The sequence below is a fragment of the Athalia rosae genome, chromosome 2 (genome assembly GCF_917208135.1).
Source record: "Athalia rosae chromosome 2, iyAthRosa1.1, whole genome shotgun sequence".
NCBI lineage: Eukaryota > Metazoa > Arthropoda > Insecta > Hymenoptera > Athaliidae > Athalia > Athalia rosae.
In genome coordinates this window covers 17,460,693-17,488,511 of record NC_064027.1, presented here as the reverse complement: position 1 = coordinate 17,488,511, position 27,819 = coordinate 17,460,693, and the positions used below count along the sequence as shown (strand labels likewise).

Below are 27,819 nucleotides of genomic sequence, written 5' to 3'. Positions count from 1 at the left end.
TATTTCCGGATCAGATAAAATATTTCCCCTTTTTTCACCTGGAGCGATTTGGAACTGGATTCGATGCTCAAATTTATCGAAATTGGACAAAACTGTACGATTGGTTCAATTCTGAACACTTGTAACAATTGTTTCACGTTTTTAATTCTTCATAGTGAATTAATTTGCAGAGTCTCAAAAATTGCAAGTCTTTCATTTCGATCAGTAATTGACACACATAGAATACTATACATGCACATACAATATTCTCTCAATCAACATTGAATTGAAAAAGTTTCAGTTTCATCAAATGGAAACTTTGAGCATACCATCTAGATTCAGATTGTTCCAACAGTTACAGATACCTTATCGCTGTATCTATATTATGACTTTAGGTAAATGAAAATAGGTCAACATTATTCTTCGCATAAAATTTTCCACTCTATTCGATTCTGATATGCAGAGTACATGGTGTATTTCATTTGAGAAACTGAACTTACCCTGATTCCACTTTTTAGGACCATCCGAGAATTAATTTGGTAGCGCCAAGTTAAGACCTTTTCTTACAACTCCTTTCATTTGAGTAAAATAAATGAGTCAAAGCAGTGTTAAATTATTCAATGGAGTACATTTTCGGCTTGCTGATCGCCTTTCTTATCTATATATCTTATTTTTTATCTTCAATTAGATCCGCATTACAACTAAATTTTGTGAAACTATTCAAGCCTGTCGCGTTAATTTTATATATTTCATGAATATGTGCACATCGCACCAGTCGATTTCATTAATCTCCTGTTCATTTCTTGAAGTGTTCTAATAATTCACTCGCTAATTTGCATCGCGATATTTATTACTGCCGGTTATAGTTTTTTGGCTTGGGCGGTGAATCAACTTATAAAGCAAAATCGCAAGTACATCATACTCGTGCCGTATGGATTAGTCAACTCTGCAAAGATTTATGGAGACATATTCTCTGGATTTCACTATAAAATGGGAGAAATTAATCACTTCGATTAACTCATCGATCAAACACTACAAAGTTCAATATATCTACGCTATACCAATACTTTTAGTCCGATACGTTGGTATGACGATACATGAATGTTTTTTATCCCCTGGTCTTCATCCTGTATTACATACTGCGGTCGTGTACCTAAATTCGCAGATTTGATTGTTCCTTGATGATTATCATTTTCTACCGTTTCGGGATGCTGATAATGAGAGTGTCAGTCTGCAGTATGGTAACTACTACAGGTTAGGAAGTGAATGACTCGTGTGCATTTTAATACAGCTAGGGGTCCTCAAAATACACTTGACCTATTTCTAATTTGATCAATTTAATCAATTACGTCCTTCCATCAGCTGACATAGTTTTTCATCCGTTGGCATATTATGAGATTACAACGTGAAAAGTAAATACCTATTAGCGCGATAAGATTTGTTGATAATTCTATTTATATATACATCAACTCTGATTTTTGAACCCTTTATCTACATTTCGCAAGAACCAAACGACTGCAAGTCGATAACATCAGGAAATCTATACGATATCACAGTTCGCGGTGCATTTTCTCAGATCAATCCTGAAAACTTGTCACAAAATTTCTGCAAATCATCGAAATCGAGACAAAGCGTCAAGGTTGGAGCCGTAAAACGGCGAGGTATAAATTTTATATTGATGGATTCAACGGAAGTCCCGTACATAGCAATTCTACATCTGGGAAATTACTCGTAAGCGAGAGATTAGATTTTGGTCGAAAAACATCAACAAAATAAACAATTGTTGTTGATCATTTTTACCGATCGACTTTGTTTATTTCGCATATCACGACGTGTAAGAAATACGTCATATATATGAGACGTGATTCGCGAATAGGTGAAAGAACCACGTTCGTTAATTTACGACGATCGTTCGATCGTTAAAAAACTTAATACGCATATGCTATACGTCGTAACTATATTACTGCACCGCGATGCCTGCAAAAAGAGAGATCGCAAACTTGACCCAATTTTTGTACCATTTGTGCGCGAACCAATGTGAATGTCAGCGACTCCGCTGGTCTCTTGCCCCAAGTTTGGTACGTCGGTCGCCCCGATGTTTGGTGGATCGGTTAATTGATCACATGTACTTTCTCAGGGAAAACCCATCTCGAATACCCCCGTCGGCAGCTGCAACAATCAGCCATTTTGAATTTTGCTCCCGTCGCTTTCAAACATGCAGATTATTGTTGTTATGGTCAGGATATATTTTCTACCGTAGTATACACAATCCAGACAGGGGAGATCCCCCTTTTTTTTCTCAACCAAAATAAACTTTCGATTATGGGCCATTGCCCCGTGAATGTGAAGTACTCGATTTGTATAGTCTTACATTTCGTTCTACTCAACCACGATTGAGTTCGTATCTCCACGTGTAGTAGATTATATTGCGGAGTTGGCGTGATATTCTCAGCGATCATGCGTTACAGTTTCATAATGAAACGTGTCGTCTGCATTCGTAATTGCGTGACCCACGTGGATTAACCTCATCTTACGAGATGAATCGCGTTATCGATTCGATCTGACCCGATAAATTACGTTATTTGAAATTCGTACCATTGACTCTTCAACGGTTTCTCGCGGTACAATTCTATATAACCGTCAAATCCGACCGGCGATCTGTGTAATCAGTATTTGTCTGAAACATTGACCGCCATTCTCCAGTTTCAAAATGTCCCCCGTCTCTTATTCGGACGAAAATAATTAACGTAGCAGACACGGCTTGTGTCAAAGGTTGTCAAGCGACCGCTGGAAAGAGATAAAAATTACCGCGTGATAATCGACGTGCACGAGTATGCACTGTACATGAACATCTATCTCTCCTGTAATTTCCTGACGCAGCTATCGACAGAAAATAACGTGGCGCACCGCATGTGAATTTATAACATCTGAAAATGTTTCATCACACATAGCTGGGAATCTGATGATCCTTCCGCAGAAATGTGTGATGTTCGTAACGAATACAGATTCGTTGTATATACCGTTGATAACCCTTCTGACCCTGTAACTTTTTATGCACAGTAATCAAGTTCCTTATCGAGCGCGAGATTAATTGGTTAGACAAACCACGCCATGCAGACTATATTTAAATCATTTTTAATTGCCCCCCGACGGTTTATCCTCTGTAAACTCGCCTCGTTTCCAGACCTCGCATTTATGTAGAGAATGATGTTTAATACAAATTATGGACGAATGAAATGCATGATTCACTTTTTCGACGGTTAAATGTGGAAAATTGGCTTACGGCAAACCTTAAAAGTTCCTGTGATTCTGCATATATTCGTGTTTGAAAAAAATGACTCGCCATATATTCCAACGAACGAATACTACGAATTTTAACGTGTACGGACAAATTTATATGGAAAGTGTTGAATGATTCATTGAACTCATCCTATACCTCCTCATATGTGTCAAAAAAGTTTTTTACCAATCATCAAGGTTAATTTTGCTTTTTTTCAACCGAACCCCATGACCACTATATATCAATTTTCATTACTCTTTTCATGTATAAAGAATCTCAAGGTGGACGCGCCGTTCGTTTCACACAAACCTTGAAAATCTTACGGTTTAATATATGAGAAAAGACTGGGTTCCCACGAATTCTGTACAATAAAATACAATTCATCGATTCGGGTCCACGAAATTATCGCATTCATTCATATGATTCAACCCCATCCGCCCCATTCTATACTTAATTTCCTTTTCTCAATCTCAAATTTTGATACAAACCTTATGGAACATCGCATGTTTCTACACATCCTGTTTCATTTTTACGCATATTTCGTCGGATACGTGAGTAAGAATCAAAAGAAAAAAATAAATAAATAAAAAAATACCAGCGAACTTGAAATTCGCGGTTGAATCCCGACAAACTTTACCAGCAATAAAAGACCCCTGAACAAATGTTTTTCGAAGAAGTGAATGATCAAAAAATCAACTGAAACACACGCGCTGTGTACGATAGGTGCAGCTATCATAATTATTGTATGTCAATTATTACGAAGCGGATATTTCATCTTGAACGGGATAAATATTTCCTTGGTCAGATCCACGCCGGTGCTGTACCTACACGTATACCAAATGTGCCGACGATGATTTATGAACGGCGCGCCTATAATATTCGGAGAGAAAAAAAGTGCGTGACAAGTTAATCCAATATAGGATGCCGAGTAACATAAAATCAATGCAAAGCTGAGTTGCCTGATCGATCGAGCAAATTCAAGCATATTATACGGGTATGCGCATCCGAATGAGGATACGCGCGGGTAGAAACCTTCGTGTCAAATCTGAAAGAAAACCATACGACAATTTTAAAGATATTGTATAGTGTCTTCAAGGTTGAGTCTGCAAAAAGAAGGAGAAAATTGTCCTATTTCAATTACTTTGGCATTAAATATACATGTATGTGTTTCAACTACCAATTGATAGATCTTGATCAAATTCGAATGTGGTCGGATCAAAACTCTTGGTATTTCGAGTGTCCGATTCCATTGACTACAGTTTTCGGGATAGGTAGGTAGGTAATTACGTTGGTTCGTCAACGTAACTATGTATCAACATGCACGTATAGCCTTGAACGTTATAATTTCGTTGATAAACGTTCTCACCTGATCGCGAATACGTGGTCTTGATCTCTTTAGATACAAGTTTAGCAGCCTCTCAAACGTCTTTTTCTTTTTGAAGAATTTTTTTTTTTTTTTTTAGCAACTAACAGACACACCCATCTTGCGGTTGAATCCAGTTTCTTTTCTATTTTTTTTTTTTTTTTTTTTTTTTTTTTAATTTTATCATCCTTTCCAGGCACCGATTTGCGTCACTAGAGTGCCGGATTTGGCTTCTTTTTAGGTTTTCGTCTTTTTTCAATCTCACTCTTGTACAGATCCTATGTCTAAGTCAACCTGTTATTGACAATTGCGTCATTAAGAGTAAAGTATTCAGCCCGTTTAGTTGCTTGCTGCAAAGATAAGCACCGGTAATATCCATATCACGATCGGCATGTGACGATATTATTTTTAGACTTACATTGTGAAGACAAAATTTACAGAATTTCTACCCACCCAGAATCGAATCCCGAACGGCACACCTGTATCTCGTGTTTCACGTGCACCGCGAAATACGTACGTACATTGCGACGTTCAAACCATTATTGATTTTGTTCTGATTGGTGGATCCGAGTGTCTCGCGGTTGTTGCCACGAGTGCGGCCACCTTTAATCACTGATTACACATCGGCGAACGCCCACAATTTCCCACAATTCGGAATACCGTACAGGTGTAATTCATAATAGAAATGATCAAAAAGACAATATTTGGCCGGTAGAGTTAAATGAGACCGACTTTATTTCCGTCTCTTCAATCCATTATTACAGTCTGGAGATTCATTCGAACAAGAACTTTTTTCATCGATCTTAATTGGCTGTAGAATTTACTCGCCGCACAAGTTCGCTATTTTTTAATCGCGATTTTATAATAGCGGTACGACGGGGCTTATTATGATTGTAGCCATCGCCGCGCACGTCAGAATTTTTGTCGAATATAATACGTGTGTACACCGAAACAATTTATTTCTTGCATCGTAGATTGCCTCGTCAAAACGTCCAGGTTTTTTCTCCACTCTTTTTCCTCGTTGATCTCCTCATCTGTGATCGCGGTGGAAACGAAATCCCCTGCACAGCGCGCGACTTTCTTTTTATTCTCTCGTTTACCCGGACCTCCGCCAGATCGATCTCCTTGAAGATATATTACCTTGTAATATAAGGGCAAGACGTCTGGCCGGAAATACCTTCGGATGTTGTGGCATATCTGGACTTATTTTTCAGTTACATTACTTCGTACCTATGTGTATGTACATACAATATATGTACATGAAGTATATACTTGAATCTACGATAATGATGATGAGTTTTTAGTTTCGGCCTTTTTCTTCTCTTTTTGCATATAGGGTGTACAGCTGTAATGGGTGATGAACCGGTAATATACCGTGCAGATCCTTGGGGTGAATTCTCCGGGGCCTTCGAATCTTGGCCAGAGAAAAAAAAAAAGAGCGCGCCCGCGTCATTATAGTATATAGAAATTCGCATCTACGTAGTTAGTTTTAAAAGCTCGTTACGATGGGACCCAAGCCATAAAACTGAAATATTAAAAGCCGGATTTCACTCGTGATTAGATTTTTTATTTCTTTTTTCCTTTTTGTCAAAAGTCTCTGGCTTTTTTTAATACGCGCGTATGAATACCGCGGCGGCGTTGTTACAGACCATGTTCAATCGGCAACTAGAATATTACAATTTAAAAAAAAGTTGAAAACAATTATCCACTGATGATATATCGACTACTGACAATGAGCTGTCAAATCGTGAAACGAAACATCCGATAGATGATAAAGGTAATTCGTTTATTTAAAAAAATCGAATTGAGAAAAATTGTGCAATTACAGTAGAATTCGTTCACTGCGATGGACACTGCGGTGTTAGATTTTAGGATTATGAAAACTACAAGCCTTCTGCAAACGCAACGGATGAAGTGCAGGATATTATTTACGGAAGTATGCATAATGTCACAATATTATACACGCGGGTTCTCAAGAATCGGTACACCTATAAGCCTGTTAATAGAAAAATGAAAAAAATACTCGTTGAAAGATTATAATGATGTATTATCAAAAAATAATGATTTATTGCTAATTGCTGTGGATTTAACGTGACTGTAACTATTGTAAGGAATAATGTTGCATTATTTCATGTGTTATATCTATATACCGCACGCGATTATACAAATAAAAGAAGCGGAGAGAGAACAAGTACGAGTATGTGCCTTACGTTCGTGACGTTTTTCTATTCTTTATTTCATTTTTGCTCTTTCTTAAATCCGACTCGGAACACCGCGTAGTTGAGAGAGATTGTTTTTTTTTGTTTTGTTTTGTTTTTTTTCTTATTTTAACTTTGACGAACGTTGCAATTATACATACGTGCCTATAGTTTTCTTCTTTTTTTCCTCAGAATCTAGGCACACCGGTTGGATCTCTCAATTTTATAATTGCGTCACGCGATATGTCGTTGGATTAAAATTAACTAAATAAATCGATAAATACGTGAAAAGATTATGACGTACGATTTGTCTTACGGCAGCAAGAATTTAAATTTGCGGGAGGACTCGCGGGAGCTTCCAGTTTTCAGGTGCAAATATATTTATAATCCGAGAAATTCTGAGTCTCCGTAAATACACCTATGGGATGATTCGCTTTTTCGCTTGCGTTTACAGCTGTCTCTCATGTTTTATTTAAGACTTGCGACTGTTTTTATACCCAACCATCGCAAGACCCCACGGGCTCTATTCCATACGTCACGAGAATTCTAGGTATCTGAAATTTACACTGTGACTATGCAGTTACAGAAATACTAGCTTTTCAGCACTCCGAATGTACTTACATGCGTATGCCGTATACATATATCAATGAAGATTTTACGTGATAATTACATCCTCGAGGCACTTTGATTAGAATGCATAAATTATATTGCACATGCATAAGGAGACTCGCATTCCACATAGACGTACCTATACGTTCGTAAGGCCGCAGATGTTCCAAATTGGTGAAATTCTTCAGGATTTATTGTCAGTTCCACTGAGATTTCAATTATTCAAATATTATGCGATATCAGAATCGCGTTTCACCATGAACTGAAAAAATGGAATTATCGGGGGCTTAAGAGGATCCCTGAAATTCAGTTCTAGTTCGATATATCTACGGTTCTATGTTCAATATTGAATTGGTTCACGTAAATACATTATATGTATAAAAAATAACAATTCGAATTATCCAAGTTCTCGGTAATAAATCACGTTGGATTTAATCGCAAGAAATGAGGCTATGATAAAACTAAGAATGAGGTTACTATGGTAAAAATGAAGGACAATAATCACACGGTAATTATACATATTCATCAAATTTGTAACTAGAAAAAGCGAAGGTTCGATGTGTGTATGTAATCATAATCCTCGGGCAAGTATACGTCAAGATATAATTATTGATTGCACAATTACATTATACTTGGTGTCTGGGTATATACGTATACGAGCAACGTACGACAGATTCTATCGAACAATTCCTTTTTATGAATAACAATTTTATAGCAAAAAAAAAAAAAAGTATACATTTGAATAATTCTGGAAATCATTCGTTAGGCATGATTACGTGTACACGTACGGGATATTTTCGCACTCTATTTTTTTGCTCTCATCAATTTGATTGCACCTAAGCGCCTACCTACGTACGTCCTAGCGTCGTCGCAAGCGCCGCTTGTGTAAATATTTAATAAATTTCTATTGATCTGACTCTGGTATTTGGTTATTTATTGCGAGTGTTTGATCAACACGCACGCGCACGCTGCACAAAATAGCGGCGGAACAACATGTTTGTGTTTATTTTTACCCGAGCTTATCAACTATGTGAATTATATTTATGGAACAATTACGAGCAACCTTTTCTACTATTTTTTGCAACCCCATGCGCCCCGTTGATTAAAAGTACAGAAAAAAGCACCGAGTCAAAATGTTATCGAAGATTGTTCATTTTTGTGTTACATAAATAGTTAGATTACAGTGTTTTTTATTTTAACAAAAATCAATTTAGGTACGACCGATTTTGCACCGTATCGTGCTGTTATAACGGATCAATAATAATTTATAATTATATCCCGATTGTCAATAATTATTTTGAGCGAGTCAACAACATTGAAATGAATTAATGTAACAATAAGACGGATAATTATGGCGAGAAAGCAGGAATTGTGTATATTTACATTGTCGTGACGTTAGCGCATACGACGTTCGAAAGATAATATTACAAGTACATATATAAAGATGTACCTTTCGAAAGAATTTATACCATGTTTTTTCATCTTCACCGTGAATTGATCAGTCCGAACACATGAGTTTACAGCTATTATAAATGCCGTCCGTAATTGCGTAAAATTAATTTATCAAAAATTGAAATTATTCTCGCATAATTTCATAACCTGAACAACAACGCGGTTGGTACGGCATCATCTGATGAAAAATCAAAATTATGGATCACCTTCGCAATTTGTTTAATATCAGAAAAAAAATTTACGGTATACACTTCAGAAATATAACGTCTATTTTTGCTGACTACAATTATTCCGGCCAGCAGAATGTACCCCAGGCTAAAGTATACGGTTCCGAGTTGCGGTAGAAATTCCGATCCGCGTTCTGAATGTTGTGATTAAATATTATTTTTCTTTCTTCGATTAAATTCATTTTTTTTTAGCTTGAAGTCAACGGAACATCTGGTTTTGCAAATCATGAATTTCATTTGGACAGTTCGAAATCTTCGCAGAAATAAGTCAAACATCTAGTCTTCTATAACACGTTTAGACCATAAGTGGAATAGTGAGGGAGGGATCATTCGACGGATGGAACAATACGAAAGGTTGCGGAATTCCAATAACGCGCAGCAATAAACATTGATGAAATAAAAAACAATCGAAATGTGTTTTTAACTTTTCTGCCTCGACTCGTAAGAATCGCTCCGATCGGTTTATCGCATTTACCTGAAAATTTTCGTTCGTTGCATTTCATTTTTTTTTTTTTCTCATTATTATTCATTTTTTTCTCACATGTTGGATTTCTTTCTTCCTACGGCAAGCATTCCGGTTTCTTTGACTCCGCAGGCGGCTCGTGACTGCGACATCGACTCGCGATGGCCCCTTGAATTCAACAGAATTCTGGTTAGTCAGTCATTCTTTTTCTTTTTTTTTTTCAATTTTTCGTATCTACTAGAGGTGAAATTCATGTAAAAGAGTCGATGATCCAAACCGCAATTTACTACATCCTGTTGATTATTTCCTAATTTAATGGTGGTGAATAATATACCTTTCCCAGTTACCCCAGAATCACGAATGAACTCATCGGAAACTTCTGACATAGATTTGTATGCTTCTGAGCTAAATGAGCCGTCGGGAAAATCATGTTCGTACATTAAAAACTGCAACGAATATCGGAGTAGTCACATACGGTCATCGGCTTTTCAGAACGCATCAATTATATTGTAACGATACGAAGTTCTGTTATTCTATTATTTTTTCATCCTCGTCCATAATTATGTTATTTATTTACATTTGACCGAAGAACGTTGCTCGATGTACCAGTCGCGCGATCATCGATTGATTTTTATTCATTTTACTTTCCATCACTTTCGCGGAGTGAATTTTACGCGAAATGTTCCCGAGAGCGATCGCGAGAGAAAAATCCACACTGCAAAATACAGGCATACGCTCGGGGCGGGATCGAAGCCAATCGAAGTCAAAGGTCTCTCGCGACGATAGCCTTGCAGCTTTTGCCGCGATGAGGAAACCGCCGTCGAGACCTCGATCAAGACCGTTGAATGGGACCGGACGATGCGCCCAGTTTTGCGTCTCGAAAATTCTAACCGACGAATCGAATGAGTTGCAAATAACCCGAGGGTAGGTGGAACACAACCGGTGAAACGGTTCTCCTGCAAAGTGAGCAGCATCTGCATGGTCTAAAAAAAGAAGAAAGAATTCCATCGGCATATTTATTAATATATGCGCGTATATAAGTATAATAATAATAAGTTGCGTCTGTTTTTGAGTTGGCGAAATTGCAGCCGTGCTGAGCTCCTCAATTTTTTTTTTAGTTCCGTACGATACGGCTTCATCGAATCACGATAAATATTCAAATAGTAGAATTATGGAAATATAGATATCACCATCTGATAGATCCGTCGAAGCCCGTATAACATATTTCACAAAAAACGCCAAAAACTTTCCAGAGGCAAAAAGAGAGCCGCCAAGTACCTTTGCAGGCTACTCTATCAAAAACTTGCGCTTTATCTTTGCAGTGAAATAAAAATATGACGCCGAGTACTGAGACCTTTGCGCAAATAGATGTCGTCTGGAATTCAGAGGCAGTCTGAAAGCCAAGTTATCTAAAATCATACGAGTAAACTTGGCGGTTGCGTCCGTCCTTTGCAGTACTTGACGGAGAAAGTCAAAACGACTCTGATCTTGCAAATCCGTGCAACGATTCGAAAGATATCAGTGTCCCAAGTTCGGTTCTGCGAACGAGAAAACGAAGATTCCGTTTTTTCACTAACTTTGACGGTCACTATTTCGACAGATCCGAATGAAATTCCGCATGTGGGGTCCGCCACGCGGTACTCGTCGACGATTCGTCGCTGCCGCGAATCTCGATCCATCGACATACTGACTGCAGACCCGTTTCTAATGGGATGCCTGATGATTTGCTGGTCACGGTCTCCTTCGCGTTTTTGTCATACGCGCCGATAATTTATGTCGCTCATGGCTTATATTACACGTGAATTTTTTGCATTTCCTTCGATCACAGTTGCAGGAAATGCGCGCCTCTGGGTACGATGAGTTGAAGGGCATCTAAATCATACCTATTAAGTATGATATTTCCAACGTAGGGAATCACTGGGATCTTTTTACGCCTAGATATAATACCATTATAGAGTGATGTAGTATCGTTTTCTCGAGTTTTATGTCTCTTCGCCTCATTGTCAACGCGGTGCAACAGGAAATAAATAACGCGGGGATCCCCGGACCGGTTTCTCTGGATACACTTACCGAAGTAGCCTTCTTTTACTGCGGAATGAACTCTTGATCTTGGGCCTCGTGGGACCACGAGTATTGCAGCTGCGTGGAACGGGTATGCACATACGTAATGAAATATCGCCACTGTAATGAACAATGTTTCTCAACTTTTATTCATTGTTATTATTCGGATATTTTTCATCACCTTGAAAACAAAATACGATCGGGCGGCAGGTGATAAACCTTTACTCGATACATATATTTATTAGTGTTATGGTTCATTATACCGTAGCACAGGTGCGCCGATGCAGCTTAAGTTTTTTCATATATAAAGAATGTATACGTACACATACATATGTATTATGTATGTTTATTGACTAAACGTTTCCAATGATAGTCTAATCCGTAGAAAAATATTTCGTGAGGATATAGATGTATACGTACCCTGCGTTACGTCCATAGTTGATACATATTTAAGCCGCTTTCGCTTGCTCCATTTTAACCTATGACGTCATCTCTTTAATTTGAACAATTGAACGGATTTATTGTACATAATGAAAAAATTACCCTCCTAGCGGTTAGTTATCGCTGTTGATTTGAATATGTATATAGTAATAACACCACCACCTTGAACTGGGCAAGGACGTAAAAAAAAATAAAACTACAGGGAATCACGTTTAATAAAACATTCCTCAATACTTATGGCTCACCAGAGGTGACGTCGACTGACTTATTCCGATGAATCAACATTGTTTATACAAATACGACCCATGATGCAACGCGTTCAAGTGGAATGCATAAACGTACGCGTTCGCTAATCACTAAAAAAGAAAAAAAAAACAAAAAAAAAAAAAAATGGAAAAGAAAATCACACCGTGAAAAAACGCGATAAAGTTGTTCGGAATTCCGCAAAATTATCATCTGAAAATCTATACCGATTCTCTCTTCTTTTTTTTTTTTAAACGTATGTAAAAATATTTTATGGGTAGAGAATTGGACAAGTTTTATAATGATGACATAAATTTTCTTGGACAGACAGATCTATATAATTTAGAATAGTTCTAGGATAGCTGAACGAATATTATGAGCGCCAAATCGTTTGGATGTAACGAGCTAAACGAGCGTTGTGAAAAATTTTTTCCACCGTGGAATCTTCTTCGGCGTGTTATACAATCGGATTTGAGGATTTAGGCAGCGAGGGCAATCAGTTCTAATTGTGAGTAGTTTTCCACAAGAATTCCATTTAGCGATTATGTATCACTTGATGATTGTATAACTGCGGAAACTCAAGTGGACACCTGATAATCGACCGAGTTGATCGGGGCGAAACCTCGACCTGATTATACATGTACACCTCGAATATCTTTTTTTTTCTATTTCCTTCATTCTGGATTTCGGTTAATGTCCATCAATTGATGTTACATCAGATACCGGAGACCCCTAATCGATTTACGATAAAATTCTGACCAAAGTTCCAACCAGGCGACCGTTGCATTGAATTAATTCGACGCAGGAAGAAAGCGATTCACGAATTACATACGACGTTTTCTATTTACTTTTTTAACGTCGAAGTGAATTCGTAAGTCGACTATTCCATTTAATGCCACACATAGATATAGGGAAACTATATAATATACAATCGCAGCCTTCGACGTTAATTACTTGCACGTGTGAAACGAGTTTTAATTTCTCAGTTAGATGTGGATCATCATCATGTATTAGCAATGAATTGAAAAAACTTCGTACTCCCCTTGATATGTTTTTTTTTTTTTCTTCATCTCATTTCAAATCTCGTGAATATGCATGGCGGCTGGTCCGGTTGTCTGGAGTCTGGACGAAAATAACTCGTAGACTCTCGTCTGGTCGCGGAGATTTCAAATGACAACCTCTAGAATGCTGTAGATCAGCAACGTGTACCCCAAAAATAGAACTGGAATCCACATATAGCCATTGAGTAGCTAGCTCCGTCGGGCACAAAAAAAAAAAAGAAAAACGTTTTGGAGTAGATAAAAAAAAAAAATCACTAAGAAAAAATCATCGACCATTTCGAATGCCGTAAATATCAACTCATAGTCAGTAAAAAAAACTTTTCATTGGAGCAAGAAGTGTGGGAATCAATCGTTGTCGTCAAGTACATTGCACGCAGGTATAACAATTACGGTTCAAAACATTTGAAATATTGATCAGGATCACGTAAAGGCCCAGTAGCATCGCAAATTGTTGAACATACCGCCTGTGCTCTTTTTCTTTTTCTGTGTATCTAGAACACATATACAGGGTGTCTCGAACTTCGCGCCAAGTTAGTACGTAACATTGATCCTCGTAAGAAACTAGAATAGGGAAGTAAAGGTAAGGATCAACATTATGTACTTATACTTGGCGCGAATTCCGAGACACCCTTTATACACACCTATATGACATTTATACTGATCAATTAGATCGATCATCGTTATCGATGATACGATGGATTTACCGGCGATTCAATACAGAAACTAGAGCAGACGCTATCTGCATGTTCGGGAAACATCCAAATTGAGGTGATGCACGACTCTAATTACCGAATGATCAATCTTTTTCCCCACACGCCACAAACGACGCAATAGAATTGGGATCGAGTTCCTGTTGTGAAAAAATAAATGTACCTTCAACCGACCCCCATTAATTTAGTTTACAATAACTCATCTGAAACTTGCCAATATCAGGGTCGACCAGCACTATGCTGTTCTTCCAGTGAATTCGGTACCTGCTGGTCTTCAGTCAACATGACGCCTGTAACAGCTGCTGGCAGTTGAGCATTTGGCAGAACAATCTAGAAAAATGTAGAAACGACGAATACGACGAATACACACAATATTCAATTAGAGTGTGAGAGAAATTTTCCCGAAGTTAACGCGCTTCACATTAGACGATCGTCACATCAAACACCATTCGATGTTTTATTTAGATTTCTTCAACTAATTCCATAATATTGCTTGGCGTGGGTATATTTTTATACAAACGATTTTGGCTTATCGATATATACGTCGTAAAGTATGCGATGGAAACGCGGTTTTAATCGAGGCGAAAAAGACGTTCGTAAGATATTCGAATCGCATTGACTGTATATCCCCATTTTTCAAATTTCAATAAATCAAAGCATCTGCATAATTAATTAGTATATTAACTCGCACGATTGATCTAAAAAAAGAAAAACTGTGAATTTTTTATTGTTTTAATTTTTTTGATGTTTTTCCTCTTCCAATGCACCCGTGACACGTCCGTTGCAACTCCATTACCTGCAGCACATAATCTAACGACAGGTTCGACGACAGACGATAAGTCGGGAGCGTGTAAGAGACTTCCGTATTTTCGGTCGATGGCTTCTCTTAATTGTTTGTTTATTGCCGTTCCATAGTGAAATGAATAATAAAATGTAAAATGCCCGCGATGTTATCTGCGACCACGTGTCATACGCTCGTGGATATGCGCCTGTAATATTTTCGTAAAAAAATAATGATGATAATAAAAACGGCGGGCACACTCCGCGACCGTTCGTTTTGATATACGCAACATAATTTGGTAATTCCAGAGGAAACCAGTTTTGATCTGCACGGATCCCGTGTATACGTATGCGTATAACGTTATACGATGCTGCGTACGATAACGGCTGTGTTTTCGACACTTGTTATATTAACGTTTTGTTTTGTTCTGTGTCCCCCACTTGAGCGATCGATTCAACACTCGTCGAAGCACACGCGATGCCCATCACGTTTACGCCCGAGTTTACGGTATTAGATAGCCATCAGAAGTAACGTAGTTAGGTTCGGAATGCACGAATATGAGTTTAGAGGCTTTGAAATATTGACGTCAACGTCCGCAAACAAAATTTTCGTCAAATCCAAGGACTCTGATTCTTAGAATCACTGTAACGAGGGGTATCCCAACTCCGAGTCACCGTGTAACTACAAAAAAGATTTGTAAAAAGAAAAAGAAACTAGTATTCGACCGATGATCATTTACCTTAGATCATAGACCCACATGCTACTCAACGGTACGACTGCCGGTTGAGTTTGCCTTGAAATGTTTGTTGACATTTTGTTTATTAATATTCAGCGAGGTGTTCGCAAAGTTTAACGAATGAGTGTAGTGTGCAGGTCGTAGGAAAATACCGGAGTCCTAAATTAGCATATTTGTACGAAGAAATGTATTGAGCTTACAAGCGAGTCTCGTTCTCGGTATTATCCGAAATCCCCAGAGACTCGTGTGTACAGCGGAATAACGAGTCTTGTAATGTGTATACAATTGTTACTGTTTTATTCGAAGAATGGAAACTTCCGCGCGTCGCAATTGTTGGATTAATGAACATGAACTTACGTAAGCAACTCTCAATTGATCCGGGCTTCGAACGTGTATTTTTGCGTACGTTTTCAATCGGACTCATCATCAAAACGGTATTACGTCCCGGCGGTCACTAGGGGGCATCTTGATCGTAAATCGGAAACGATTTCTGACCACAGACGTTTCTAACAGAGAAATCTTCGGAGAGACAAACGCTGTGAAATTTAATCGACCTACGAACGAATCCAATTATATTGTCGAAAACATAAACTAGAAAGTGAAACCCGAATCGATATTTTCAAACGGTTTATGTATACGTATACATTATAAACGTCGATAACTCGAAACTCAAACGTTATAATCTTGCATCGGATATTCCGATCAATCGCGAAAAGAAAGTAAATTATATTTATGAAAAAAATCGAATTTATGCTACACAGAATATGAAAATAGGAATCAATATATGATTTCTCGATGTTTGAATAGAGACAGTATAATTAATGGTTTTACATTTTATTCCACTGCTCATTAACACATCTGCACAGCAATGACGTACGGAATGTTCTTTATTTATTTCCCAAGTCATTCACATTGCGGTGCAGAATGTTTTTACCCCCATACCTGACATTTAGCAACGTTTTCTACAGATTCTCCCGTTTCAAAACTTTAAGGAAAATAACTGAATCTTCGGAGGCCAAAGTGAATTATTCAATTAAAAGACAGGAAAGTACGACAGTCTTGATCTGCTCCATTACCGGATAAGAATAAAAAAAAAAAACGAAACAGGATGTACAAAGTCGGTTGAAAATCTTCGGAACAATTTTTCGTTCATTGAAATTAGCACGATATATGATTCAATATTTATATTGATTCTGGATAATTCCACGCCCGCGATCGAAATGGACGAATTTTCAAGTACGCTTCAGCTTTATAATAGTTTTTTGTCCGGCTGACGACTCTTGGCCACGAGTTCATTCCGAATAAACCTCGACAGGTGTACTTTATACCTGCACAATCGTTACGAGTACGCAACGTACAGTAATTCGATAGAACGAGAGTATAGTTTCCGGCTTTGTCACGAAAACAAACTTCCCGTTTGATGTAAACAATTTTTTACGCCCGTTTTATATCAATTCGATATATTTTACGTGCACCCACTCTATAGCGCAGAGTTTCGCGGTATACACATAATAATTGGCCGAGAGAATGTTCTACCTTGACTCTGGATCCGCGACGATCCGATGCCACTTTAAATGGATCGCGGAAGCGTTGCTCGGGAGATGAATAAAAAAATAAATCAAAATACGATATGCTACAACATCTCTCTATCGAGAATGCTTTCCGAAAATGCGAAATGTTTGAAGAAATTCATTTCTTATGTAAAAACATGTGACTACACGCCTGTACGCCGTTACAACGATCAACGAACGACCTAGAATTACTCGAGCAACAATAACACATTCCAAGTGTGATTGGCAAAGAAATTTGTTTGCAACTTCGCGTTGAATCGTACGTAATTCATCGTCAACTTTTTTCTCTCAACCTTTTCTTTTTGCACCTTCAAGAAAATTTCCACGTCTTTTACTATTATTCCATGTTTCTAGAAATCTCTACAACGCTGACGTTTTACTCCACCCTGAATGACGTTGGATCTATCTATGGTTGTATTCTTCGTTCAGAAACCACCAGAGAGCGGAGTCATTATGGCTAATTATATTAACATATATTTGTTCGAGCAAACCTCGCTTTCGGTAGAACCGAAGGAAATTCAATGTACATCAGCAAGAATAATATACCCTTGTTCGAGGTGATTCCTGTCAAACAATTCGCGGAGAGGATCGGTGGATCGCCTCGTGTCACATCGATCTGCCATTGACTTCTACGAATTCGTACCGCAAAATAACGAACAAACTAATTCATCGCCCGCATGAAAAGAAAAAACTCCAAGGTCCATTGGGTGTAAGTACCGCGACGAAAGCCTTTCCACATACCGATCGATGCAGGTGCACGTGTCGAAAAATGGATCAATCGACAATGCCGATGAGGTAATTAGGAGGTAGGGAGGGGGAGGGGGCGTAACCGCACGGTGACGTACGGTTAGTTAGAAAATTGAAAACGTCATCAGATTTGTTGTTTGTTCAGCAATTAAATAATGTGTGCCATAAAAAAGAAAGACAAATAGAAACTCCGTAGCGTCATAGGCGTACAGAGATACTTTGACGCAGAGGCGACGAATGCAAGGCACAGGTAAAAAAACGGTCTTTGATTTGTAGACACGCGTGTATGTTGACTCGAGGTGTACGTAACGGACGTCATGTTAATACGTATGTTTGTGACCGCTGACACCTCGCGCACGTGTTTTATCCGATTTCACGTGGTTTTTCTCGCACCGTGAAATAGCTGACGAGGAATCGTGCGATGACTTGCGGCAGACGAAACGACGACAAAACTACAACCGCGTCGTAACTTTACCGGCAAAACCCCTGCGGTCATCCGCCCCGCCCTCCGTCCGAGAAACCGAACGATGCTTCGGGCGAGTCGCGGCAAAGCCGAGCGCGCCTTCCGATCGCACTGACAGCGAGTGAAGGTCGTGAGCCTCGTTTCCTTTATAAACGGTCGCGAAGCTGACTGGTCTTCATTCTACAGAGAGAACTACTCAAGTGCAGACCTGTAGCCAGTCGAGTTGTAAAATATTTTCTAAATCTTCGCAGTGTCGACGACTCGTTAAAGTTTTTGGAAACAAGGTCGATAACTCTGACAAAGTAAGAGAAAAAATATAATTTCAACTTCGATATCGTGAACTACGTAATACGAAGTTCCCTAAAAGAGACAAAGTTAAAAAGTGAACACATACGTGCTGTGGTTTTTTCGTGATTTTCGTAAAAGTACTGCAGAAAGGAAGAATCATGTACACCAATCCGTTCAACCGCAAACACAGCACCATCCGCCAGGTGTTGGACCGTCTTCTGGACCCTACCAGAAAACCCATCAGGAGATCCGAGAGCGTTTCCAGCTCCGGAAGTAACAGCTCCAAAGGAAGCAGCTCTTTCGGCGGTTCGTCACCTCAGCAAGGCCGAAGAAACACGCTCTGGGGACGTAAATGAAGCCGGTTGAATTCCGATCTTCGTCCCGATGATCACGGGCAAGAGGAATTATAATCAGCGTCAGCAGCTTCCAAGCTTCAATTTTCACACTTGATTTAGTTAGAAAATTGTAGATCACTGTTTTCTAAGGTCTACGCCGTTTTCCTGTACGATGGCGGCGTGCAGTTGCCGGATAAAAAAAATCCGTGCAAGAGCTGTCCCCGTACACGAATGACTGAGAATTTTGAAATATTCTCAGAGCTAATCACGCCGCTCTAACGTTACATCTTATAGTAATCTGCTTTCTATTTTGCTTGTACGTATTACTTACGAAGGATATATATACGAATATTGCAACGGGAATGGACGATGTATCCAATGTCGCCATTCCAACAAATGAAAAAGAAGATTAAAAAGATCCAGGGCATTTCACGCATGACGTGCAGTCTCGTCAGAAGAAGGATCAAGACTATGGATCCTTCAACTTGATTTTCGCCAAAGAATCGCATCTTTCAACGCAAAGAATCATCGTGGGAGAATGAAATAATCTCAACAGTCAACGGAGGATATAACAATAACCACCGGATGTTCCTTCAACGACGTCGAAGAAACGGACGAAGATGTCTCTGAAAGATTATTATATCGTTTTAATGGATTTAGAATTTATTACTTTCGATTGTTTCTAGTAAATCCAAATATTAGAATCTTATAAATATCATAGTTTATTCTGATATTGGTGTATAATAACTTTATACTTTTCGTTATGATTGTCAATTTCTTGCCGTATACCGAATAGGTATGGCGTTCGCTAATTTAGATTCAAACCATAGTTTGTTATTTCTACGAAGAATTAATTTCGCTATATAATTTCTATACACGTACACTAACTACCTGTGCGATATTATATTTATAGGATTGCCTTAAATTCAACTATACGAACCAGCTAAATTAGTCATTCGCCATATAATTGAAATAAATAACGTACGTTTATAGTCGCTTGAAAATGACTGCCGTTATAGTTTGAAAAAAAAACAACAACAAAATTAAATTTCTTTTATCATTATATCTAGTTATTGCAAATATCAGACACAACTGCTTTTGGAGTTTCTAATCGTATAGTCGAATCAATTTTATGTACCGCTATCATTTGCGAGAAGCATTTTTGCTATTGTTATAAACTACCTATGTTTAATTATAAATAATATTGATTCACGAATGTGTATGTAGAAGTGCCACACAGTTGTCGATAAAAAATGATGAATTCACTTCTGATGTTCATTTTTTTTCAAAACAACTGCTAAGTCACTAGTCAATCGCCAGTATTAGATTTAATGAATTAGGTCACACGATAGCCGTGACTAGTTCCCATCATGTTTTACATATCGTTTTGTTTATTCAATGAAAAATTTATTGTTTATTTATTGATTATTTTATATACAACTCATGTTTAAATAAACACGTATTTATTTTCAATATCATCCACTGATATTTAATATCCTTAACTAAATTCCTAATTTCCCATTCAAAAAATAATAGTTCAAGGTATATACATTCTACAAAGTCAAGAACTCCATCTTCTTGAAAAATTATCAACGCCTTATATAGCTCCAGTTTCTAATACACAGTGTTTATACCGCGGTTTTTTTACTCCTGATCCACCGCCTAACCTAAATGTCGATTAACGGTACCTACACATATTCTTCGTACGAACAAAGTTCGAATCGCTAAACGGTTGCAGCAAATTATAATTCATTATCAAAGTTACCAAATCTTTTCATCCGATTTAATCAAAACGGTTCTGTACTGCAGCTTTATACATACATATGTGTTTGTTTGAACGGTTATAAATGTACTTGTTACATATCCGAAGTTTATTTTTGGCAACTAATCGGCAAGAAGGGGAAACAAAAGCGTGCCTGAGAATTGATTGAATTGAACAAAATGGCGTACCTACATTAAACTTTCGCCATACGCGCCCACGCCTCAAATTATCGCGCGGTTTGAAATCTACGATCGTGACTTCCGAGGGATTATATTTCTCACACACGCGGCATTGTAAGCTTTGAGAAATTTTTACGTATTGCCGGCGCACGGCGACTCCAACGGACAAAGTATAGAATATTTGCATGTTACATGCAATCATCGTGAATCTTGTTCGGCCATGATCCTCGTAGACAAGGCTCATTAATTTTTCTCCTCCACAAAGGAATTGTAAATAAAAACTAGATGTATTTAATGGCTTTACGGATCGAACAGTTTATAATTTAGGTAAAACCCCCTCGCCGTTTGCATGCTGCTAATATAATGGATTGAATTAATGGATATCTCGCAGAATTATATACCTGTTTGAAAAAAATCACACTCACCTGACCGCGCGGGGGACCACCACTCCCGATTTGTATTGCTTTAAAACTATTCGACGTAACGCAAGGTCAAAACGCCCACCGGATGTTGGAATAACTATACATATATACACATGCAAAGTGTATTTATTCTCTTATGGTTCGCCGATAAATAAATGAAGAGGAAAATCGCGCTCCTGTAAAACCGTTAAAATATACAATGCAATTGCATGAAGGGGAATATTCTGAGAACTCTCATTGTTGTAATTAATATCAATTTTTTTCTCAGTACACTCGGTCTCCCGATTAGTCGACAAATCCAATCGTACTTTCATACACAGTCACGCGCAAGTGCCTACACTTATGTATGCATGCATGGCTTAATGCGCGATTATGATGTTTTCACCGATGATACTATATGTGAACATAAATTTAATCCGCTCTCAGATTTTTATGGTTTTATGATTCAGTGTCAAGTTCATTATATGAGATTAATATACGCGTATACATATATATTCGTTGTCGCGTTTATTACATTTGAGTTATATCGACGTTCCTATCTTCGGACGTAAGCGAACTGCTCGTATATACGTATACTATAGCGTTCCCAAGAGGTGGCAGCGAACGAGTGGCAGATGCAGGATTTTAAGTCATTTTTTTTTTCTGTTTTTTATAGAACGGTAATCCCGAAGCTGATCCATGCGAAGCTTTCTTTATAATCTATATGTGCATTGACCGCGTTCGGTAGCCATAAAATTGAACCCGATCGATCGGCGTATCGAGTGTATGCAGCAGGTCCTGCGCGAAACTCAATTGTGATGCCAAATCCTCGAAAGGATTGTTCATTTCTGGCCCAGTTTATTTTATTTTATTTCCAAAATTTACTTCCGCTTACCTCGTGAACCTTATAAAATTGCCTTCGGAATCATTAACTTCCTTCGTCTAGATACTTCCACTTCCGGATATATTGATTCTCGGTAATTCAAACCTACATAATGTCTGCCGATTTCAAGTCTTGAATGAGCAATCGATTTCATTTTTCTTTATTTATTTCTTTAGAAATTCAAGGTGAACTTATTTACACACGATCGGGGCCTTATATGTGCCGAAACACTCTCACGCTATACAGCTGTATTATAGTTTTGTTCGAATCCTTTTTCTTTTCTTAAAAGAAAAAAAAAAAAAATATTTAAAGATCATTCGTTACTCGTGACTGCCGCATAGTATGCGGACAACGACAAACTAATTCTAACAGTTGGAACGCAATTGTTGATTATCTGTCAACGAATGCCGTCTAAAAATAGGCACTAATAATATAATACACCTCGCGCAATAGGCCGGTAGCCGGTTCCTGCGATACACGTGCACGAGATCATAATGGAAGTAAATTTTCTAATCTAAAAATACATCGTCGACAACCCCAATTTTGGTTATGGTGTTGCAAAAACAGAAATTTTTATATGTCAAAAGCGTACTACCGATGGTCACGGTGAAATCGAAATTCAAATTTCGCACACGTCACAATTGGCCGGTCATTCTATTATTAGGGCTACTCGAGGCTTCCGTAATAACCCTATTAACTATCATTAATATTCACGATACGAAATTTCATAACCATTTTTCGACAGGCACCTCTTGTCTGTTCGGCAAATACGCGAGTCTAAGTTGCGGTACACGTGATCTATTTTTAGAACAAGGTATACCAAATTTAGAATATATATAGAACAATTTATACATCTAATCGACTTTCATTTCGCAGTTCTGAAAAGAGAAAAAAAAAATCAAAGTTACAATACATCATTTCATACTATTGGGCTCTTGCGAACCAGTTAGCGTCTGATAACGTGAAATTTTTTGAAATCATTGAACCCATGCAGACGCGGATTTCACAATCAGAGGCGTCTACGACCACGGTATGTTGCACTCGCGCGGTGGTAATCGAACGAAATTGATAACCACACTCTCTTCTGCGTTCCCGATAATCACATATCATTATTTGTCCGCGCAAATAGCAGTGAATAATATCGACTGGCTGCAGGGAGGACAGCGGTGGTATTCCGATACACGAAAAACTACAAGCTTTGTTTAATGGATTTCGTTTTTTTGAATCGTCGTTGACATTAATCTTCTGGTCCAAAAGAGCTCGTGGAAGATCACAAAATAAAAGATAAATAAAAAACGATACGAGCTGCGGTTGATGGTTGAGATTTTTTACGGCGATATATTCACTTCTAAGATATGTTGTTCCGAGGGACTGGATATATTAATTATTATTTCTCTGACCACATAAATGATGCTCGTAACGTGCAGCAGGAATAGGAATTCCTATAATACCTAATACATCTTGCGAGTGATGGCATATTTCAGCTCATTGTATCGGTTTATTCTGGTAATTATGGTTATGTGAAAAAAACGCCGATTAACTCCGCGTAAATATCCTGAAATCACTCGATTTTTATACATTTACAAATATATTACTCAATTGTTGGCCATGAAAATAAAATTACCTAACAGTATATTTTCGATAAAAAATTATTATATCCGTGTAGCGATACGTTATGATTTTCGGCGAAGAATAAAAATGTCTGTCGTCGAAATTTGTGTACAATTTTTAATGATATCTTTAAACGTTAAAGTCGAACAATGAACTTTTCCGACGCTTCAATCGAAGCAAATCGATTCATGTGCAAAATTAGGGACAAGTTTAATCGGCACGATCGACGAAATCAACTGAATTCGACGAATCTTCCGTTACAGTGAATTTCACCAGCGAATAAATACATACAATGGAGGTAGAGTCAGCGTGTGTACGAATATATTGAATAATTGTCGTCCGCGCTTTTCGCGGCAGCATTTAGTTCAAGATAAGTCTTCAGCAGCTTCGAATCTACTTCGCAACTTTGACCTAGCTACACTCTTATAAGCTCTTATCAAAGTTTATCTCCAATATTGTTTCAATAATGATGCGAATAAAACGCAACCTTGTCGACGGGATCCATGATGTAGTCTAAACGACTGTCGTTTTGAATGAGCGTATAAATCAACTCCGAAAGTCCGAACAAAAGCCCAATTCAAATATGTATTGAAAAAATGCTGACCGTCATTCAAACATCCATCTCATAATCGATGTGTCACACATCGTTAAAATTTTGTCGTCATAGAGCGAGAAATGAAAATTGTAGATGATACAGTAAATTATAGGCCAGATATCATCAGCGTGTTATGCTTGAAATGGAGAATTGTTATGTTCGTTATACTTTTTAGATGATTTTGATAGCAACATCCTGCATTTTCGTTGGCTTTGAAAGGCGAATGACTCCGAGTTTATCGAACGAAAATTTGATCCGCGGTGGTTCGATCCGAGAGGTCGAACGTGCTGCAGTCCGAGAATAATACTGTACCTATAGCGCGATGATTTACCGGTAATTATTTTTAATTAGTATCAGGCGATTAACGCCCCCCTCCCTTTTCCCATTAAAAATCGACACTTTCCAGTGAATTCGTACAACCGATGTAAGTATACCGTATACGTAATAATACATAATAATGCCGAAACAAAAATGGATTATCCCGAGGTCCTACATCACGATCCTGGGCAACCTCGTTAAAGCTGCAAAAGCAAATTGAGTTACGACACGTTCAAAGAAATTATCCCATCAGCAGTAGACCAGAAGGTTGTGAGTTGTGAGAAAAATATCACCTGGGGACTTAAGATCGTATCAGGAAGTAAATTCCACAGCGAAAAAGAATAGGAGTCCTCAAAAATTTCATCAATCTCCGCTGGTAGGAAGGGCATGAGAACAAAAAAAAGCCGGCTTTTTGTGTTGTTATTCACAGACTAATAAATGATGTGACGACATTTTGTTCGTAGGTAGTATTACGTAAGAGTTTGACTTTTAACCTCCCAACTGAACAGTAAGTTCCAGCTCGTCTATTAAGAGCAATTAGTTAATATTGGTTCGTCGTCCGGCAATGGACGGTACGTTATTAAATATAATTGACATGTTCAGACGTTAGCTATATACATAATATTACGGGTACACATAAGAGTATACGATGCAATAATATACGCTGTACCTATGTACGAAATTCAATTGATTTGTTTACCCTATATTTTTGATAATGAAAAATGAAATTTTAGTCAAGAGATTGAAATGGAATTTCTGCCTCTATCGCAGGTTGATGAAATTTCAATTTCCTTTTACATGTACGTACAACCTGCAAGCGCTATGAAGTATGATCGGTTCTCTGTAATTGGCGACTCGTTATGTCTTCCGAAAGCCTTTAGGCCAGACTCGAGATGATTAAACTTCAAAAAGTCATTAGGATCGTTAACCTATTCTGTAATTCAAGATGGCGGCCTGGTGGGTCAACGAATTTCGACTGGTTCGACATCTGGTGATGAGAATATAGGGGGCGTTCTACGTCAAAACGAAGAGGCTTCAACTTACTGGTTTCCGATTGCCTTCAAAATTTTTTTAACCATAGTTTTTCCAAATCAGAACCCTCACTCAGAAGCAATTTTTTGAACAGAACTCTCATCTTTAAATTATGCATTTTAAGAAATTTACGAATTTCATAAAAACGAAAATTGTGATGTTTGTTTCCTAATGATAGCTCACTCTAGGGGAAAAATCATGAGAAGTAAAATGTTCAGTTTGAGACAAAATTTCAAAACAAAAAAAATGATTGCATTTTTAGTGTCAACGGATTCGACGATACATTGATCGAAAATATCTACAGAAAATCAAGTTTTGAAAAAACTACGACTTCGATTTTAATATTTTTTCCCCCTAAAAAAAGTGTTCGACCCAAAAAAATTTTCAAGACCCGAATCAAAGTGGGCGCTCAATTCTATAAACTCACCGAACCGAACTAGAGATACGTTTTTTTGGTCGATTTTATTGTGATTGAACCAATTATTGCGAGAGATGAACATATTTTCATAAATTATTGGAAAATATTTTTTTTCAATTAAATCAAAAATTGTCAAGCCTATAGAGCCGTAAACTTGTCTCAAAATTTGGAACGAAATTCGACAATCTGTCTTTCGAGTTATCTATGTGCTATCCGCATATATTTTAGTCCCAGATATCCGAATCTATAGAAGCTAAATTAATCTATTTGTAAAATTGATAGAGTTTGTGGAAAAGCAAGGATATCTAGATAGAATTAATTCGTAGTTACATTTATTCGATGTATTCGTGTTCCTAGGGTTAAAATGTATAAGAAAAGTGTCCCGCAATCGATTTTAAAAATACTTCATTTTTGACCCGAAACCGAGGAAATCCAAAGAGGCCAGTGACCTATTCAACTACTGAATTGACATATTTAGTTTCTTAAAAGGTCACATATAATATATTTATGGTCACATAGAATTTTGCAGAAAAATTATTGCAAAGGGATGCCGCCGAACAGGTGAAACAAAGGGTCAAGTTATGAGGTATGAACGAGATCTTGATTAGGTGATGACAGGTCATCCAATACCTGCTAACAACAGCAGCAAGAAAAAAACAAAGAACGGAATTTCACACCTCATAATCTGTTAAAAGGCCATAAATTATTTTCAAATTCCTGGGCGGAAAATGCAACACAGATTTCCCGTTTCATGGGTGAGTCGGAGCTCGTTACCACAGAATAGGGACTAGCAGAACAGTCCCTATTCTTTGTCGTTACCGATGTCGTACACGGACCTCATTCATAAGTGGAGCAGTTAGACCCTACGCGATTTGATTTAGGTTGGCACAAAATATCCCTAGTGGAATTTACAGTAGCGCCACGGCAGAGGTGGGGGATACGGTGCCGCTCGATTCGCAACGACCAGCCACGATCTGTCATGATCCACGGCGTGTTAACCTCACAAAACTGACAGCCATTTAACGATGATTTCACGATAAACGAGACGCGTTAGAAGTGTTTACCGAACGTATTAAAATTATCCCTAATGCGTCTCGTTTATTGTCTTTTTCTTACAACACTCATTTCGAATGCATCATTAGCAAGTGTTTACTCTATCATCGAAGGAAATCATTTAATTCACCATATCATTTCTCTGACAAAAATAACACCATCAGTCGGATTTTCTACGATATTATCGACAGATTATTTGAATATGTTCGGTGAACACTTCTAATGCGTCACGTTTATCGTGAAATCATCGTTAAATGGCTGTCAGTTTTGTGAGGTTAACACGCCGTGGATCATGACAGATCGTGGCTGGTCGTTGCGAATCGAGCGGCACCGTATCCCCCACCTCTGCCGTGGCGCTACTGTAAATTCCACTAGGGATATTTTGCGCCAACCTAAATCAAAACGCGTAGTGTCTAACTGCTCCACTTATGAACACTGCTTATGAATGAGGTTCGTGTACGTATGTACGTACGAATGCTGGATCGAGTGGTTGGCCCAAAATTGTTGCCATTGGCAGCGTTACTGGTTGAGCACTGGGCCATTCGTTGAACTATAGATA

General features: G+C 38.0%; 1 long non-coding RNA gene across 5 annotated transcripts; it reads right to left on the bottom strand.

Moving 5' to 3' along the window:
• Nucleotides 1–177: 177 nt before the first annotated feature.
• On the bottom strand, nucleotides 178–17,169 carry LOC105692014. Of its 5 annotated transcripts, XR_007276763.1 has the most exons (4): nucleotides 11,642–17,169; nucleotides 9,650–9,739; nucleotides 2,235–9,583; nucleotides 178–2,148 (listed from the first exon to the last, which is right to left on the bottom strand). It is a non-coding gene; the product is annotated as an uncharacterized LOC105692014 (long non-coding RNA). The 5 variants fall into 5 exon arrangements; XR_007276761.1 differs by having other exon boundaries at nucleotides 9,650–17,169; XR_007276762.1 differs by having other exon boundaries at nucleotides 2,235–9,739.
• Between the last annotated feature and the right edge of the window lie 10,650 nt (nucleotides 17,170–27,819).